Source organism: Pezoporus flaviventris, unplaced genomic scaffold (genome assembly GCF_033815535.1).
Source record: "Pezoporus flaviventris isolate CSIRO_AGI_PZ_B2104156 unplaced genomic scaffold, CSIRO_AGI_Pfla_v1 ptg000006l, whole genome shotgun sequence".
Lineage (NCBI taxonomy): Eukaryota > Metazoa > Chordata > Aves > Psittaciformes > Psittacidae > Pezoporus > Pezoporus flaviventris.
This window is the reverse complement of record NW_026892554.1, coordinates 19,589,162-19,608,088: the sequence shown is the minus strand read 5'-3', so window position 1 is coordinate 19,608,088 and position 18,927 is coordinate 19,589,162. Positions and strand designations below refer to the sequence as shown.

At 52.2% G+C, this 18,927-nt stretch overlaps 2 protein-coding genes across 4 annotated transcripts in view; one reads left to right on the top strand and one right to left on the bottom strand.

The window, feature by feature from the left end:
- The window catches only part of LINGO1 (leucine rich repeat and Ig domain containing 1), a 149,989-nt gene that overhangs the window by 57,581 nt on the left and 73,481 nt on the right, over positions 1-18,927 (top strand). The window lies entirely within an intron of this gene.
- PSTPIP1 (proline-serine-threonine phosphatase interacting protein 1) overlaps positions 14,480-18,927 on the bottom strand; it is a 469,822-nt gene continuing 465,374 nt past the window's right edge. The window contains exon 16 of the transcript XR_009742255.1: positions 14,480-14,492. The gene's annotated coding sequence lies outside the window, so the exon portion shown is untranslated. The remainder of the gene's footprint in view (positions 14,493-18,927) is intronic.

The following is an 18,927-nucleotide window of genomic DNA, read 5'->3' as shown; positions in this document are numbered from 1 at the left end:
AGCCCTGATCCCCCTCCCTGCAGGCCACTGCATCACTGCACTGCTGTACAGCAGGCAGGGGTGCAGCAGGGTGGACCCCGGTCCTTGTTTTGTGATGGCAGGGGCACCCCTGTCTCTCTGCACCCTGGCATCAATCTCTGCCTTTGGCACTGCTGCCCTGGAGGGTTGAGCAGTGTTCCACATCTGCCTAATGATGTGCTGAAGCTTCATTAAATGCTCCCTGAGACAGGCACGTGTCCACTGCTCCCCTTCTGCTGCTGCAGACACACAGGGCCACATAGTAATGAAATGAGGCCATGGTTATGCTATTCTCCACCTTTTTATTTTAAGCAGGATCCTCTTCAAAACTGGGGTTCTGCTGGGGGGGCCTGGAGCCCTACAAATGCATATGCATGGCTCTGGGCAGGGGCTGGGGCTGCAGGTGCCTGATGGCAGCAGGGGACGGGGCACAGCCAGGGTTTGATTCCCATTTCTGCTGTCAGAAGTGATGTGTCCATAGGGAGCTGTGCCGGTATTTGGCTCCGAGCAGCTAGACTTTGACAAGCCAGGAGTGCCAGGGCTGGCTGGCAGAGCTTAGGTTGCCCATTGCCATCTCCATCATTCCCAGTGAGTGCTGGGGAGAGGATGGGGAAGGGAACAGGGCCCTTCTCCTTCCAGCCTCGTGCTCTATTGCGCTCCAATGGCCCAAGTTGTGTTTAAACATGATTATAATTGGGTGACATGGTTACAGTTTCCAGACCCATACACAAATGCTTAATAACCCAGGGGAATGCTTTCTGGCTTGTTAATAGTGCAGGAAGGAGCTGTTCTGCCCCTTCCCTTGGTCCTGTGCAAGCTGAGCATGGGGAAGCATCTCAAGGCTTCAGCCTGGTCCTCTCTCTGCTGGGGACCTGGTAGTGGAGGGACATCACCTCCATCCCCTGCCTCCTCAGAGAGGCACATCTGTGCCGTCCCCCACCTCTGGAAATGGAGGCAGAGGGTATCAGGGATGAAGTTTTCCTGATACCCTCATTTTTATCAGGCTGTATTATCAGTGTGTAGCAAGCATTCAGGTGGGAGCCTATCGAAGCAAATCATCCTGCCTTCCGTCTGTTGACAGTGTCCAGGAAATTCAAATGTGTCTCTGTGATTTGGCATGTTTTGACTTTTATGTTTTAATTTAATATCCAGGTTATATTTAACGTTTTATGATGGTTTGTGTTTGAGAAATGAAATGCTTTTACCCTGACTGCAGCAAAATGCCTGAATGTTTCCTGGGGAGATGTGAGAGCTTGGGTTTATCCTGAGCCCTGTCCTGTGGGTGGTTTCGATCGACTGAGTTCAGTGCAAAACAGGGAACTTCACACAGACCAGATATTGCAGTTCCTGACAGATCTGTGGCTTTTTGGTTACATGCACCCTGCAAAGGGACACCTGAGTCCTGGAGCAGGTTTCATAGGATCCCAGCCTGGTTTGTGTTGGAAGGGACCTTAAAGCTCATCCAGCTCCAACCCCTGCCATGGGCAGGGACACCTTCCACTAGAGCAGCTTGCTCCAAGCCCCTGTGTCCAACCTGCCCTTGAACACTGCCAGGGATGGGGCAGCCACAGCTTCTCTGGGCACCCTGTGCCAGCGCCTCAGCACCCTCCCAGGGAAGAGCTTCTGCCTAAGAGCTCATCTCAGTCTCCCCTCTGGCAGGTTCAAGCCATTCCCCTTGGCCTGTCCCTACAGGCCCTTGTCCAAAGCCCCCCTCCATGTTGGCCCGGGATGGAAGTGTCTGGGATGGAGGCCCATGTCCTGGGCTGGTGTGGGGAGGGTGCCTGGGAGGCGGTGGCACATCCCTGCGGGCAGAGCTCAGGGCTGCCAGTGCCTGTTGGCTGCCTGTCGCGTGCGCACGTGAGCACGTGCATGGGTGCTCATGCATGCGCGTAGGGACAGGGATAAAGGCGCTTTCCAGGGAAGTGGACAAACCTCCCCACACGGCAGCTTGTTTGTTGCTAGGATTGCAGGGCTGCCTGGCAGGGCTCCACACCAGAACTTTGTTTGGAAGATGCCACCAGCAAATAGCCAAACACATTTGTATGGTATCAGTTGACAGCACATTCCAGCCTCCAACTCTGTTGAGGGGGGGGAATCATCCCACTGATATATGTGTTTCAACACCAATTATCCAAGCCTCATTTGCTCTAGACTCACAAGACCGTGTCCCACGACATCTATTAATTGCATTAAAAATCTCTCATTATCCTAAGTCTCCGGGATGCAGTTGCTCAGGCCCAGGTTTCTGGGAGGGCACACGTGTGTGACAGCATGGGATGGAGATGTCCACTTCCTCCCACAGGGCACATCCATCCACCACTGCCAGCAGGGCCTGAGCCCCTTCAGGTTGTGTTCTCCCAGTCCTCAGCCCCCCATGTATCCATACCTGGGTCGTACTTTATATGTGGTTGGGGCACCAGGCAGGATGTGACCGTGTCAGGGCACACAACATGAGCGATGCTGCCAGGACTCCGCACCACACGCTGCCAAGCGTGAGCCGTTTGCCTCCTCTTTGCCAAATACTTATTGTTCCTGCTTTGAGCTTCTGCAGAGCAGGGTTTGCCAAGGCTCCAACATGAATCATTAATTAATTCCTGGAGGGTTTTTTTTTGTGTGTGTGTGTGTTGTTTTGCTTTGATAATTGAAAACAGGGAGAGGGAGGCACTGTAGGTGCAGGAGAGCAGAGATGCATTAGGGACTGCTTCACCATCCGTGGTCAGGAGGGTGCTGCTGGTGTCCTGCTTGCTCCTTGGGCTGGGTTCTAGCTGCTCCAGGTGCTGTCAGCACCCAGACCCCTGCCCTCATCCTGCCTGCTGGGCTCCATGTGAGAAACCTGTGGCTGTGAGCATCCCTCTCCCCTTGTCCTCCTCCTGCACCCTGTGGTATGGTAGAGTCTCCTTCAGCATCCGTGGTGCTGGGGGTGCCCTTTGTCAAGAGCCTTGCTTGACAAGGGACCCCCAAGGTTGGTCAATGGTGGGGAATTGCTTTGCTTCCTTTGGAAATGTCATTCCCTGAGGGAGTCTCTGGCGGTGCTGGTGAAAGCTCAGCAAGGCACCAAGAAAAGGCTTGAAAAGGAAAAGGCAAGTAAAAAGGACAGAAAGGTCTCATTAAAAAGAAAAACACACTTTCATCTGCTGGGGCAGCCTCGAGATTGTGGGGAGTGAAGGAGGGCAGTGAGGTCTTGCCTGGAACCTGAAAACTTGGCTTCTCCATGAATGCCATGTGCTCCAGCCCCTCATCATCCCCATGTGTCTGGTGTTTCAGTGCCTTGTGGGACTGGGGAGCCCCAAGTGGGTTGGTCTTATGGTCCATATGGTCTTATGGCCATGGAGGGAGGGCAGGAGCAGCAAGCCTTGTCCCAATGCCCCACAGCCCAGGGGCAGCAGGAGCAGGCTGTGCTCAGGCCCAGAGCATCCAGGAGCTCTTGCCGTTTCCACTCACTTGCTGGTTTAATAACTTGTTCCTTATTGACATTTTTATTCCGAACACAGGGGAAAATGCCAGCATGGTAATTGCAGTACATGTAAAGCAAGGCACTCTGCCATATCCTCCAGATCATCTCCTTCCCCCTTTCCCCAGCTCATAAGGACCAGGTGGAAATGAGCGGTGGCTTGGCTGGAAGGTGGGATACAGGGACCCATGTGTGCCATGGAGCTGCCACTGATGGATGAGTGGGACAGGGGCACCATCCACTCCTCTGTGGTGACTCGCAGGGCAGCAAGGGCTAGGAATAGCACTGGGTCTAATTGCTCTGCTAACAGCTAGACCCGCTGCCTCCAGGAACACTTACATCTGTGGTTTCTAATACCATCAGAAATCCCTCTTGCTCTCATGTTTACCAGCATGCAATCACAACCCCTTGATGTCTGCATAACAGCCTTCCATCTCGTGGTTCCCCGCAAAGAGTGACAGAGCTGTAACAATCTGGGAAGAGACAAACAAGAAGCAAAAGCCCAATGGGATCCAGGGAGAAATCTGTGTCCTGCAGGATGGAAATCAAAAATAGAAATGCTCTTCCCTCCCTCCACCCGAAAGGACTCGATAAACAGATAATGTAGGGAATTTTGCAAAGCCACCGCAGCCACCTCTTTTTCATGCAGTAAGCCAGAAAATGTTTACTGCATGAGCAGAGCAGAAGCTGTAATGTTGTAAAATGATAGTGCTGGGGAGCCATCTGCTTATTGACTGAAGGCTGGAGCACGGGCTTGCTGCTAGTGTCTTACATGGGTGTGTGTGCATGCATACGTGCCAGGGATGCATGCTGAACACGTCCTACTGCCTGACTGCCTATGCCTGGGGCTGTTTGTTCACACCTGGACACACAAGAGCATGTGCTGTGAAGTGTGTGTAAGGGCAGGATGGGCTGTGCTGGCTGCATGGGCTCTGGGGCACACCCCGCTCAGCAGAGGCACTGATGTGCCCCGTGTGCCCTTGCAACCTGCCTGTCTCAGCTTGGCTCTTTCCCTGTTCGTCTTGACGTGGTTTCTCATCAACCAGCCAAGCCTCTGAGCCCTACCTGTCGCTGTCACCTTCTGTGATTTGACTGTTAACAACACTGTGGTTTTCCTAAACTGCGCTGTCACTCATGGCGAGCGAGGGACACCATCACTGGAGCTGCAGGCTCCGGGTTTTCCCTGCTCTGTGGAGCAGGGTGTTCGCATGGGCGGGATGCACGGCACCAGGGCTCCCAGGTTAGCTTGCAGTAACCTTGGGGTGCTGCTGGGCTATGGTGGTAGAAAAGGGAAGGTGAAGCAAAGGAGCAGACCCATAAGCTGTGGGGTTTTCAGGCTGGTTTTGCAGCAGCGTACAGCGACACGGGGATTTCACTGGCACAGCACCGGAGTGGGGCACGTTGGAGGGCTCAGCGCAGACCTGTCGTGGATTTGCATCTGATGAGAGCCTCCTCTTGCTAAAGCCTCTGAGCTGCACCAGCACACGGTCACCTGCAGTTAAGTGGGGGATTATGCATGTATGAATGGCTGGCATTGAACTCCTAAACCCTCCGAATCAAATCCCGCCCTGCAGAACGGCGGCACCGCTCCTGCTGAGGTCAGGGGGATTTGTGGCTCTTGTAAGAGAGCCAAGGCTGTCTTTCCTTCCCTTGCTGAAGGTCGTGCCACAGTGCCCTCAGCATCTGGCTAATCCAGCTGGTGCCCTTCACCCATACACAGACTCGTGCCTGCTGGGGCCATGCTGAGCCCCTTGTTGGTGTCCCACACCATGGGAGCAGCAGGACCTGTGCACCCATCAGCACAGCAGCCTGCCTGCAAGAAACCAGCCTGTATGTCTCGGATGCAGTGACTTTGTGGTGTTGCATGCCTTTGTTTTGATGACAGGAGTGGTGAAATAACACCCGTGGGACAGAGGCAGAATGATGGTATTGCCCTTTGGAATTGTTTCACAGTCAATGTAGCTTTCCTGTCCTCTCGGTGGTATTTTACCCAGACATTGCTCAAAGGTTCACTGTCTTCTATTAATCCATTCCTGTTGATGCACCAAATAAAATGCTATATTGCCCCTAGCACTCCTGCTGTCCATTTTGTTTCCAAGGAGCAGGCTGCCACCTTTCACGGGCAGCAGCGTTTGTCTGCCGCTGTGAATGATGATCGGCTATTGCAGAACGGGAACGGGGTACAGATTCATTCACTCTTCTGCTCTCTCACAAGCTGCTCTTGTATTATTGATAACCCAGGGCTGAGCGATTATTGCGTATAGAAATCTATTTTCATTTCTTCTGATTGCTGCAGTGATTAAATGATGTGCCAGGTTGTACTTATCCTGGCAGTGATTAGGCGCTACCTGGCTTACCTGCAGGGCCTGGCTTGGTGGGACAGGACTGGTCTTTGGCCAAGACCCACAGCAGGATTCCGGTGCTTAATTTCCCTTTTGGTGGGTCCGGGTCCTGGCCTTGAGTTCAGTGCAGTGAGGTGGTGTTGGAATTGTGAAGTCTCCATGTTTCCCAGGAGAGCTGTAGCACATGTCAGGCTCCTGACATGGATTTTCATGGCTCACTTCCCTTTTGCGCTCCATCAGAGTTGTCTCCATGCTCTGGGATTGTTTGCTCCAAGCAAGTGGCTTTGCCTGGGTGGCCAGAACCAAATCCAAACTGTATTGTTGCTTGTTTTATCCAACCCAGTATCTGTCCCATTTCCCATAGAATTAAACTTTGGGCTGCAGTTACAAAGGCGCCTAAAGATGGAAAGAGGAGCTGAGAAAGATTAGGTGTCTGCACCCTCTTCACATGCCCTGCAGACATCCATCTGCATATTAAATGTCTTTCAATATTTAGCTGTTATGGCCAGGTAAAGCTAATTGCATGAGTAATTCTGTTGACTTAGTTATTCCTGTAAACATTGACAGAATCAGCCCCCCCCATTACTCAATAGAAAACACTTCCCAGCAAAAAAATACAAACAAATTGCTCTTCATATCCTACCATTTGAAAATAAAAATATCAATAAGGAGCGAAGTCAAAACTGCATTTTAGATTCAAGAGATTATTCAGCAGAAAGCACGAAAACAACGAAGCTCCTCTGAGTATGATAATCAGCACACGCAGACGTATTGCATTTTCACATCACAAAATCTCAATACCCAAGATCAGTAGAAAACTAAGTAGAAAATGCTTTTTATAGGATTCAAATTCCAATTAAATTAGAGCAGATTATTCAACAAGAAAGCCTACAAAATGAAGTCTCAGTTTATGTATTGGAAAGCAAAATGCAAATGTGTTGCTTTCCAGCTCACAGGTTTTCAGCCCAAAAGACAAACTTACTTCAGGTAAGAATTATTTCATTCAAATTCTGGGGGAATCGATTCAAGGAACTGATCCTCAACTGAGTTATTCAGCTTTTTTATCAACAGACTTATTTCTCCCCTCTTTATTCTTAATTTGCCTATTCATAAATTCCACCACTTTGTCAGTCACAAGAAATACTTTCCAGTAGCTTTGACAAAGCAGAAATTAGCAGGGAAGAGAAGTGGCACATAAACGCCTCACTGCAAAATACTTCCTTGCAATGTAGGAGGTTTTCCTCTTCCTGGAGCTTTAATGCCAGCAGAAATCAATGTGATCATCTCAGCTCACCACAGGGATTCTACCCAGGCCTGGGGGACAGTCCCTGGGCTGGCCCTGCTGCAGGGGCTGGGTAGGGGGTCCAGTGCCACCACTCCACCCAGGATCCCCATTGGCATCCCCAGGGGAACAGCTTTGCTTTTAGAAGCTCTGCTTTGGGCTGAGTGGTCCTGCTGGGCAGCAGAAAGAGCTCTTTGGTAGACAGCTCAGTTAATCCGTTTCCTTTGCTCTTAAACAGTGGTATCTTCTTTCCAGCCTGCAATTGCCTGGCTTTGACTTTGAGCCATTGGATCTCATTACATGAGCTTGTGTGGGTCGTGGGTGTTTCTAGGGGAAACACCGGTGATCATAAATCTTTCCTTTTGATCTACAAACATCAATCTCTGCTGATCTAAAGAAGACTCAAAGGTTACAGGAAGAGTTTGAGTCATAGAACTTTATAAAATTCTGATCTCTGTAATATTATTAGGAATTGGGAAATATTTTAACAGGGGGATTAAATCTATCTTTAAATATAAAACTCGAAAAGAAGGAAGGGATTTGTTCAACTGACACACCAGAGCAATGGTAGGACCTCAGAAACAATTTGTAGAACCTCATTAAATAGGAGGAGGTTCTGTGTATCCATGCAGCTTTCCAAAGAACTCTGAACCTTCCTTTTTTCTCCAGTTTGCGGCTATTTGCTGCTGTGTCCACCTAGCAGTAACCTGCCTGCAAGCACCAGGAGCCTTTGAGATTGTACCCTGGAAACCTGGGGATGCAATGTGGGACAGTAAATGCAGTCAGGGTCAGTGTCCCTCCTAGTCACAGAATCCCAGACTGGGTTGGGTTGGAAGGGACCTTAAAGCTCCTCCAGTTCCAACCCCTGCCACAGGCAGGGACACCTTCCACTAGAGCAGCTTGCTCCAAGCCCCTGTTCCAACCTGGCCTTGAACACTGCCAGGGATGGGGCAGCCACAGCTTCTCTGGGCACCCTGTGCCAGCGCCTCAGCACCCTCACAGGGAAGAGCTTCTGCCTAAGAGCTCATCTCAGTCTCCCCTCTGGCAGGTTAAAGCCATTGCCCTTGGCCTGTCCCTACATCCCTTGTCCCAAGCCCCTCTCCAGGTTTCCTGCAGCCCCTTCAGTCACTGGAGCTGCTCTGAGGTCTCCCCTTCAGGAGCCTTCTCTTGTCCAGGCTGCCCCAGCCCAGCTCTCTCAGCCTGGCTCCAGAACAGAGCTGCTGCTCCTGATTCTCCCAGTTTCTGCAGGCAATGGGCTCGCCATGAGGCTCATGTTAGTGGAAGAAGCGCAATGGGGCAGTGGATGCCTTGGGTCAGAGGTAGGACTTTGTGGGTGAGATGCGGTCTTCCTTCTGCTCTGGAAACGTTACCTTGTGTCTGTGCTGCAGTGTCTTCTTGTCCTCATCTCCTTGTTTTGAGGCATCACAGAAGGGACTCCATGATGTTCCTGTCAGTTCCCTCTCCCTGGAGAGCCACAGTGGCTGGAGGTAATTGCCAGAGAAGCACTGTAAGGGGGTGACAGCTTTGACCCACCATCCCCACACCCTGCTGTGGCATGCCATGGGGACGTGCTGCGCCAGTGGCCCATGGGGACATGCCACCCACCCCTCTCCAGTCCTGCTGTCAACGTTCTGCATGCTGCAGACTTTTGCCTCCTGGGATGGGAGGGATGCTAGAGATTTTGACTACAGCCTGGAGAGGATCTGGGCTCTGTGGCACCTAAGCTATTGAAGATGGTTTAAGTGTTTGAGAGTCATTGCATACGTTGGTGCTGAGAAAGGAATGTCCCTCCACTCTCATTCTCCTTTGTTTCTTGTATGGGGGTGAGGATTCCCTGTCCTTTGGTGCACCAGCTGCAATTGAGACCTCATATGCAAGGAGCCTTGGGAATGTCACCCCTTTGGATGCTCCAGGGCTCTCCTAGCAGTGTCCCAGCCTTGTGACAACGTTTCCCAGTGGGCTGGCAAGGCGACCATGGCTGCTGCCACCCTGCTGTGCTGTGGGAACCTCAGGGTGCATGGTGAGGGATGGAGCAGGCAGTGATGGAGCAAGCAGACCTTGCAGCGACTGCTGCTGTCTGATGTTGTCTTCATGCTGCCCAAGCCTTGTTCTGTCTGGTGGCAGAGCTGCATGGGAGCATCAAAGACTAACAAGTGCTCTGGGGAGAGGAATGTGGATTTGGGGAGAAGGGCTCTCATCACCCTCCTTCCAGATTTCAATGGCCTGCTGCCAGGTAGAGGTGGGCAGCAGAGTGAAACCCCAGCCTATATCCTCTTCCCATTTGGGCTTTGTCCCCATGAGAGGAGAGCTGTCATGGGTACCACAAAGCAGAGGGGCCAGGATTCCCTGAGCATGTGGCTCAGCGATGCTTTGTCAATGAGCTGGTGGCTTTAGGGCCTGCCTTGGACACAACAAGGGCATGACTCAACTTTTGATGGAAGGAAGGGACAAGACACAGGGCAGGGGCTGCCCATGCTTTGGGGAGGGAGAAGCAGAGAGAGAGGGAGAAGGAAAGGGAGATAAAAGGAGGGGGATGTAGGGTGGTAGAGAGCAGCTCCCTCTATCTTGTTTCCCTTTAGGGTGACTTGAAAAGCCCACAGCATCCCCTCCTTGTGGAGGGAAATGGGCTTCCTGCAGAGCTCTACCGGGAGAGACTGCGAGAGCAATGTCAAATATCTGTTTGAGAAGTCAACAGAAGGACCCTGCAGGATCGACTGCAGTCTCGTGCAATATTTAATTCTTTCTTTCCTTACAGAGAGATATGTTATTTGGGATGAAAGATTTATGCAGGGAGGGCACGTGAGGAGGGGAGGGAAAGGGGGAAGCAGCATGTGGGGAGAGGGAGGGGACTGGCTGGCTCCCTCTCTCCCTGCTACCCCTGACAGGGTGCCTGTTTGATCTGCCTGCGTATTACTCATCACTGGAAATGTTGGATGCTGCTTCATTATCTCAGCCTCATTTATTTCTATCAGCATATTTCCCCTCTCTGCTGCCTTCATCTTTGCTCAGATGTCTATCGCAAAGCACCTGCGTCCAACTCCTGAGCCCCAGCACAGCCTAGCCCAAAGCACAGGGTACCAAGAGCTGGGGACACCAGTGGTGGCATGGGGCCCTCAATAGGACCACCACAAGGAACCTGTTCATGCCAAATGGAGGCAGAGGGGTGTCCTATAGAACAGGATATCCCTTTTTCCAGGCCTGCAGGCTTTATGCCACCAATGGGGGAGGTTTGGCTTTCCCACCTTGGGTACCAGTCTCTGACGCTGCAGATCTGGGGGGGCACAACTGCATCTAACCAGGCTGAGAGGGATGAGGAGGGCAAGGAAAGCATCTTAGCTGCATCTGATGTGTGTTCCTTGCTCACTCTCTGTGGCAGGGCTGGCACTCGAAGGGGGAGAGGGATGGATGTCTGCAGACATGCTCACCCGGAGCCTCCTGGGCACTGGAGCTTAGCGGAGGCCTCTGGCATCTGTTGTCATGTCAATAACAGCAATAATCCATCTGAGGCCATGTTAGCGAGACCAGAACCAGCCGAGGAAGCATCTCCCCACCCCTGCAATTCTTGAGCTGGAAGAGAAATGAATTCCCACCAGCTATAGGAGCAGAGATGTAAAATTCCTGTAGCAGTAAAAGAAAAAAAAACTCTTGAAATCCCCTTTTGATTCCACTGAAAAGAGTTTTTTAGAAATAATTTCCAAACATTTTGATAGTTGCTTTTCATTCCTCATTCTTTGTGCAAAACTATAAATTACCTTAGATTTGTTAACCTAAAAAATTGATTTTCTTTCATGTTGAATGTGTCAAAAATGGGACATTTTGACCTTCTGAGCCTCTTCCAGGATTTTTGTGAAATGGGTAATTTGTCACAATTGATCCTTTTTTGGAAGGCTTTGAATTTCAACAAACTGGTATTTACTGATGAAAACAGTACCTGACAAAGTGACAAATTCCCAAACCAGCTCTAAGCAGGCAGTGGCTATGATTTCAGGTTTCCAGACTGGGGAGGAGAAAGGGTTTGGTAAGTGATTAGGAGCTTTCCCATCCCGGGTGGGGATATGTCTCTTTTGGAACCCCATGGGCCACCCATGTCCCCACTGTGCTCCCTGGATCCCCTTGCACCTCCCTACGGAAACCACATGCACTGGCATCACTTCCACCCCAGCTCTTACACTCAGGGCGGCGATAATCCTTGATAAATGCCTTTAATATTTAATTGGTCTTTAAAACCCATAAATAGGCAGGATATGAAATGCATCTCCTCCAGTATGTGTTACCCAGCGACTGGTGGCATCTTGCAAGTGCGCTCAGTGTGGTTTGAAGCCTCCTCCAGCCACACTGCATCAGTGTGAAGTTGCATCTGCTCAGGATTTTGCAGGATTTGCCTGCAAATTCCCACCTCCAGCTGTGCCAGGCTTTCAAAGGACTTGAATTCCAGCTCTTGGCATGAGTCTGTCCCTTGGGAAGTCTATTCCACTGGCCCACCGAGACATGAGATCGCCATCCAGAGCCTGGGCCTGGCTGTTGCTAAGTGCAATGTATCGGCTATAAAGCAGATGTGCAGACAGATAACCCTAAGGAAAACTAAAACAAAGGAAAAAAAGCCCCTACTCAAACATCTTTTGAAGTTCACAGAGGTTCAGATGATGTGCTGAGGGAAAACTGAGGTTTATTAGGGAAGCTGGGGTTCAGCCATTGCCCCAAAGCACCCAAGCCAGCAATCCTCACAGTGGAGGTGGGAGTAATGCAAATATCACCCTCTCCTGCCATCACCAGCACACTCTTCCAACTCCTTCAGCACTGCCAGCACAAGTGCAGGGTGAACCTCCACATATCTAAAGGCTGATTTTTCAATCAGAGGAGCACTTCAGCCTCCCAGAGTTCAGGTACTTGTCTCTCCTCTGCCACTCCTGCCTCTTGAGCGTGAACAAGAGGGCTCGAGCTCCCAAGAGAACAAGCTTGGCTATGAAGTTGCTAGTGCCTAGGGCTCGCGGGTTGGGGGTGGCACGAAAATAGTCACTCTCCAAGCGCTGCTCCGTTATTCACCCTGTCTCAGCCACCATCAGCTGCTTCTAAATACAGACAAATGCTGCCGGCCTTTGGGGAGCTGCCACTGAACACATGGGAATGACGATCCCGCTGCTGGGTGGCTCTGGGAGAGCCGAGACGTCAGGAAGGAGCAGCAGCAATAATAAACAAGGAGCGATCCGTCAGGAAAGGTTGATCTGAGGGCAGGGTGACGGCTCTGCCGGGGATTTTCCTGCGCAGGCTGAGGGAGGGACTTGGGACGAGTTGTAGGGAAGCAAGAGGCAGGAGCAGGTTGCACCTCACCGCATGGCATCCGCCCCACCGCGATGCTCCTCAGTGCGCAGCAGGGACACCCCTGCGCTGGTAGAGCCTTCTGCTCTCCCTCGCTCCAGATGGAGCAGGCGGGGGTGCCTGCAAGCCTGGATCAGCCAGATCCCGCAGCCAAGTCCCTGCCTGCCCTCTCCGTGCTGCCACCTGGCACCAACCGGCACAGCAGCATTTCCCATCCAGAACCACCATCCTATGGGATCTGCTACCCTTCTCTTGTGAAGCTCCTCCAAACCCACCCAAGCAACGTGGAAGAAGCCACCGTAGTGCTACCGGAGCTGGCAGCATCCAACCCTTTACTCTTTTCTTTCTTCCTTCCTCTACTTTTATTCTCCCTTCTCTGCAGAGCCAAAACATTTTGGAGACTGCATTCTGCATTAGCCTATTCTTCACCTAACCTCCTATCTCCCTGCTTCAGGATGCTGTCTGGATCCGACCAATTACCAGCTCCCTTGATGTATAACACCATAAAACCCTTAACCTCATTATAGAAAATTTCTTTTGAATGGCCTTTAAAAACCATCTCATTACACAGGAAGAACTGTAATTACCTTTAACAAGACAGAGATATTGTGCGAGCGGCTGTGTTTGGGCTGTCAAAACAGCAGCGGTGGGAGTTCATCTCCAGCTGGTTTCACCACAAGGGCAAACTCTCTGGAACTCCCTCCCCTGCCCCTCTCTTCATCCTGGCCCTCCTCCTGCCCCTCATCCCTCCCTTCTCCACGCCTTCACCGGGCAGAAGCAACTCCTTCCTTGGCTTCGCTTTCCAAGATAAAGCTCATCTTCCCAAGGATTCATCGCTCCCATGCTCCTGGGCTCTGCAGTCCGAGCAAAGCTCTTGCAAAGCCCATCCCTGCTCTAACACATGGATGATGCTGTCCAAGGGCCGCTAGCATCCCTGGGCTGAGGGCTGGGCTTGGCCAAGGGAAGGTGATGATGTGGATCCTGGGAATTGCCATTGTTATCCTGTGGGGATAACACCGTTCCCAAGCAAGACCGCATGAGTTTAACAGGGAGGGCTGAGTGCCCTTTGCCTTTCGGGGAAGAACCCCGCTGTCCCTGCTCCTTCCAGCCTTGGCCTCTGTTGCCCTGCTCTGCCCCTGCAGCCCATGGGGACTCAACCCTTTGCAGCCCTCTCACAGCTCATCCCTGGGGGGACCGGAAGGGTTAAACAGTTTTCCTTTCCTTCTGCCTGCGTGTGACTCCAAAGAAGGTATTTTTTCCCAAACCAAAATGTTTCTATCCCATCTGTCACCAATGTCACTGCCCAGATCCAGTGAAAAGAATGAACCTCCTAAGAACCTGACATGGCTTTAGAACGCTCAGAGCACGTGTTGCCAGAGCTGGGATCTCCCCATTTCTGGGTGCAGTGTTTAAGCCTTGGTGTTCACCCTGAGGGCTGCTCTGTCCTGGGGTATTTCTGCTGCTGCTTCTTTATTCCTGCCTGGGTTGGGCTCTTTTCTGGGGGCGTTTTCGTATTGACAAAGGAGAAACTCATGGAGCAGCCTTTTTACCACCTCTCGCAGCCCTGGCAGTGCTCACTGTGGTGTTAGGTGCTGATAAAGCATTTTCCATGTATTTCCCCTGGTTTTGAACATTTATGGACAAATAGAAAGCCAGGAGTGGATCCACAGGGCTCCTGGGGGCACACAGAACCCCTCAGCAGGCAGGTTGCTCCATCACTTTGGTTAGTCATGCTGCCACAGTATGGTTGCTCTCTGCTACATGGAGGAGGAGAGGGTGGACACCAGGAACCCAGCTGCTGTGGGTCAAGCTAATTGCTTGAAGGCCTTAATTGCCCTGAGCATGCCCACCTGGAACCGACACCTCACCCTCTCCAGCCATATTTAAGCTCAGGGCTGGCCATTTCTCTTCCTTCCTGAGTTTCAACATGGGTGGATGTGTTTCCTTTTGCTCCTACATGCCCGCCCGCCTGCCCATGGGGCATCTGGACTTGGTTGGTTGCTGTTGTTGGACCTGGCTGCAGCACCCACCTCTCCCTGATGCGTTTGGAGCCTGGGTCCCCTCTGCTCCTGCCTTGTGTTTCCTGAAAGAGCAGCCAGCCCTTCTGTACCCTCATGTCCAGGGATGTGCTTCTGGAGACACCTGGTGAGTTTTGAGCCCATAGTAGAGGGCTGATAGCTGAGCTGTGGCTTTCCTGGCACCCCGGTCCAGGAGCTCCCTGGTTGGGGTTCCCAGTGCGCATCTTTGGAGCTGGGCTTTCTCAGTGTGCTGTGCTCATGGCCCTGGGCGTGCTGAGGACCAGTTTGGGGAGCCAAGCCAGGCTGATGTGTGCTACCCACCCGTGGTCCTGTTCAGGAGGAAGGTTAACTCGTGGGGCTCACCCTTGCCCCTCTGCTCTCTGGAGCAGGCAGAAGGGGTGCCAGGTCTGTAGGGAGGAGGTATCATGCTTTTATTTGATGTAAGATGGCTCTGGTTGATCCAGAGGTTGTGAGTGAAGCAGTTGTGCTGTGTTTGCCTGCCCTGCAGCCTGCTAGCAGGGCTGATTTTCTTTTCTCTCCCCTAAATGCCTTGGGGGAGGCTTGAACTCTGCACAGTCTCCTCTTACATCTACTAAAGATGGAAGTTAATCACCTTGGGGTGAGTCCATATTCAGTGTTTGGTGGCTCTGGGAAATGCTCTTGCTCCTCTCCCTGCTGCCAGCACCTGAGTAGGAGCCTCAGGGCTCCATCACAAGAGTTGTGGCTGCTTTTGCAGCCTCCCTTTGTGCTGTGCTGTAGAAGCACATCCTTGGCTTGTGCCCCCCTGTGTTGTGGGGGTGACCCCTGTGATGTGCCCATGGGCAGGTCCTCTTGCAGCTGGCTGCTGTGGTCAGGGTCCTGCTCCCCCAGGACCCCAAGGCAGCAAGGTCCCTGTGCAGCAGGTCCTGGTGTGCAGCCTGCATTGGATGAGGAGTGCTCCTGTCCTGCTGTAAGTGCCCTCCTGAGAGCGACTGCTCAGCCTCGGTGCCTCTGACCTTTGCAGTGCTGAGCAGTGGCATTGGCTGCTGGAGCTGCCGTGGGCTCTGCTCGCTGTCTAATGAGCCTGTGGGGATGGAGGGGGACTGGGCCACCAATAAAAATAGAGAACATTGAAAAGGTCAGAGCTGTTTGGTGTGACAGTAACTCACAAAGCTCTTCAAGTGCTGCATCTCTCACTGCCAGCCCCCCTTCTGTGCCTAGGGGCAGCTTGGCTCTGCATGGCTTGCATGGCCCTGCCCAGAGCATGGGGCATGTCCACACCTCTGATTTTGCCCATTGGTTGCACCTGGGCAAGCTGTGCTGGTAAAATCCCCCTCCAGAAGGAGTCTTCAGATGATGGGATTTGCTTTCCTCTTTGTGGATGGAGAGCTGCCTCTGTGGTTGGGCTGTTGTATCGACTGTTGCTTGCAGGTTCCTGCCATCATCCCTACAGCAGGATGGGTGGGCTCCTGGTTGAGGTGTTTTCAGTGTCATGCTCTGGAGCTGTGTCCTGGGTGTCACAGCAGTGACAGGCAGGGGCCACAGACATCCTGGAGGCTACTTGGTCCTGTGGGGTACAAGGGGCTCTGGCTCATCCCTGCTTGCTGGCAGCTGAAGATGTGTTTAGTCAGATGGGTACCTGGCTTTTCTGTGCCCCTCTGGCAGCCCACCTATGATGGGGGGGGAGGGACGGGGGGGGGACCTAAGCCTCTCCTCCTGCCAAAAAGGGCAAAGCTCTCCAAACCTGTGCTGATTTTGCTGATTCAGGAAATCTGCCTTTTCTGAGGGCAGGGGGAAGCCTGCATCCAAAAGTGCTCAGACTGGCTCCACTTCCCTAGTGCTAGTGCAGGGGGAGTCCCCTTTTCTGCCTCTGACCCCTTCTACTTCTCTATCTCTGTCCCAGCCCATCTGCCATGGGCCACTGGCCGATGGGGCCCTCGCCTCTCCAGCCAAGGTGCATTTGATGGCTCCTTATTGTGGCAGAGCAGGGCCCAGTGATCTCTCCATGTGCCTGGCTGTGGAAGCATGCTGCAGCCTGCCAGGTGCTGGGAGCGAAGGGAGAGAAAGGTCTCTTGAAATCACTTATTTCAGCCCACCAAAATCATGACAATTCAGTGCTGAAGGCTCCGTATCAGCCCTGTGCCACAATGACTGTTATTGGACAATATCAAGGAGCACTTTGTGCAATTCCCTTTCCTGTGGGCAAGAGGCATTTAGAAATGACAATTCATTGAGCTTAGGAGTGAAAATGTTGAAGTGCTGGAAGTGAAAACAAAGGAGCAGGGGGAAATTGTGGGCGAGTGCCAGGCAGGCAGGGCCATGCACTGGCACAGCAGCAGCTCTTGTCCTGGATGCTGCATTCCTCTTCTGGATGCTGATTTCTCTGCAGCCTCTGTGCCCAGTGGTTGGGGTTTGCCCATGTTTCTGCCAGAGGAGACTCTTTCATGCCACTGTCTTTGGTTAAATGCAATGGCTGGATTATCCCATCACCACCCCACTGCTGTGCTCTGTGTGCACCCTACCCATGGCTGTGGGCACTGGGGATGTCTGCTCAGCCTGAGGCTTTCTACAGCCCTTGGCTTTGCTATTGCATGTCTTCATGTGGTGTCTCAGGGACAGTCTTTTGTGTGACATGTACTTCAGTAAATATGTAATGTTGTTTTAAGGTTTTATTGCTTTTATGCAGCAGTAATGTAATGCTATTCAGAGAGCTCTGGCATGCCTATTAGCAGCTGAAGTGGAGCAAAGGAAGGATGTTCTTCCTCTTCAAGCCCATCATCTTCCCCTCTTGATGCTCTCAGCCATGATATAATGGCCTAAAGGAGACAACTTGTCTCTGTTAGCACTCAGTGAAAAACAGTCAATGGGATCGTTAGAAGTGACTATGGATTGGCCTTGGTTTTGAAAGGGATCTCAAATGCTTGGCCAAAGGCCCATTGGAGCGTTTTCAACTCTTGCAAAAACCATCTGCTAGACAAATGGTTTCTAGAGTTCCCACCAGGATCATGCTCTGGGTTTTGGGGTGACCCCTGTGCGGAGCTGCAGGTGCTTTAGTCAGCCTAGGAGGTGTCAGCAGCACCCCGTGTGTCACAGCCCCCCAGCAGCTTGAGGCGGCTGTCAGGCTGTAGCTGTGTGTTGGACGGGATGGGAAACACTTTCCTCCCTGGGATTCCCCTGATGTGGGGTAGAACTTAGCTCATGTTCCTGGCTGTGCTCAAATCTGCCTCTTCTAGGCTGTTCCTGGGCAGGGGTATTGCCTCTGGAGCAGAGCTTTGTGCCCCTCTCCCACCCTGCTGCAGCGAGGTGCTTGAGCCTATCTATGCATGGGTTAAACTGCTGTGATTTGGGGTTGGCTCTTCAGCACCTTGCGAGTTAATAATTGTAATAGCTAATTTTAGTGCAGTGGCACTCCTGCCATCTGAAGTTGCCGGAACATGTAAGTGACACGGATTAATATTACCCAGGAAAAAGCCAAGCTGCTGGTACGAGATCAGTAGATCAGAACTTGGTGACATTTGAAAATACATCTTATTAGCAGTTCATATTTTGGCACTCTCCATGCATTCCCATGACCCCCCTCCCTCCCTGCTGTCCCAGGGAGTTGCCATGCCCGTGGTTGTTGATGGCATGTGAAATAGCATTGCATGTGCTGGTTGCCACTTTGTGGGTTTTCTTGTGGATGACAAAATCCTTCAGGGATGGAGATGAAAGTGCTGTTGGTCACTGTGGTGCAGGACAAGGAGCAGTTAGCGTTTTGCAGCTGTAATGACTAGGGCTTGCTTCTGAGATTGCTCGGGGCATCTGAGCACCCCCAGCAGGTACCTTGGTGTTCACGTTGTGTGGTGCTGTTGTGACCAGGCTTTGCACAAAGGTGAGACCAGGGGAGCAAAGGGGGCCCATGATGCCCTGGTCTGTCCTGGATGGGGCAGAGGTCCCCTGGAAGGACATCATAGGGCTGTGCTGTTGGGTAGATGAGCAGGGGCTCTGTGCTTCCAGCACCTTTTACCAGTGTCAGTGAGGAAGGGTAATGCGAGGGCCCTCCCACAGCAGGGCATCTCCTTGCCTCTCACCGCTCCTTCTCAGGCCCAGCACATGGGGATCCTTGCACAGAGTTTGATGGTGTAAAGTGGCTTCCTTGAGGACAGAGCTCAGAGTGAAGGCTGTGTCTGCTGTGCCTCTGTTCCGGGGTCTCCTGCAACTCCTGTGCTTATCTCCTTTTCCCACGTGCAGTGGATGGTGCTGCCTTGATTTGCTTGTATGAGTCAGGCTCCTTGGCAAGGAGCTCTGAGCTTTGCTTCGCAGCCAGCTGTAACCATATCTCTTCGGGGCATGCACACACATGTGCGCACACCTCTCCTCTCACATGTCTTGCTCTGCCTTCTCCTCCTTGGGAGGAAGCTAATCTCTTCCACAGCCCCTCGCCCCTCAGCAGATTAAAGCAGCTCTCTGCTCCTCCTGTGCTGCAGAGGAATTGCCAGGATCAGAGGTTTGGATCATAGCTGTGGGGGATGATCCCTCTTC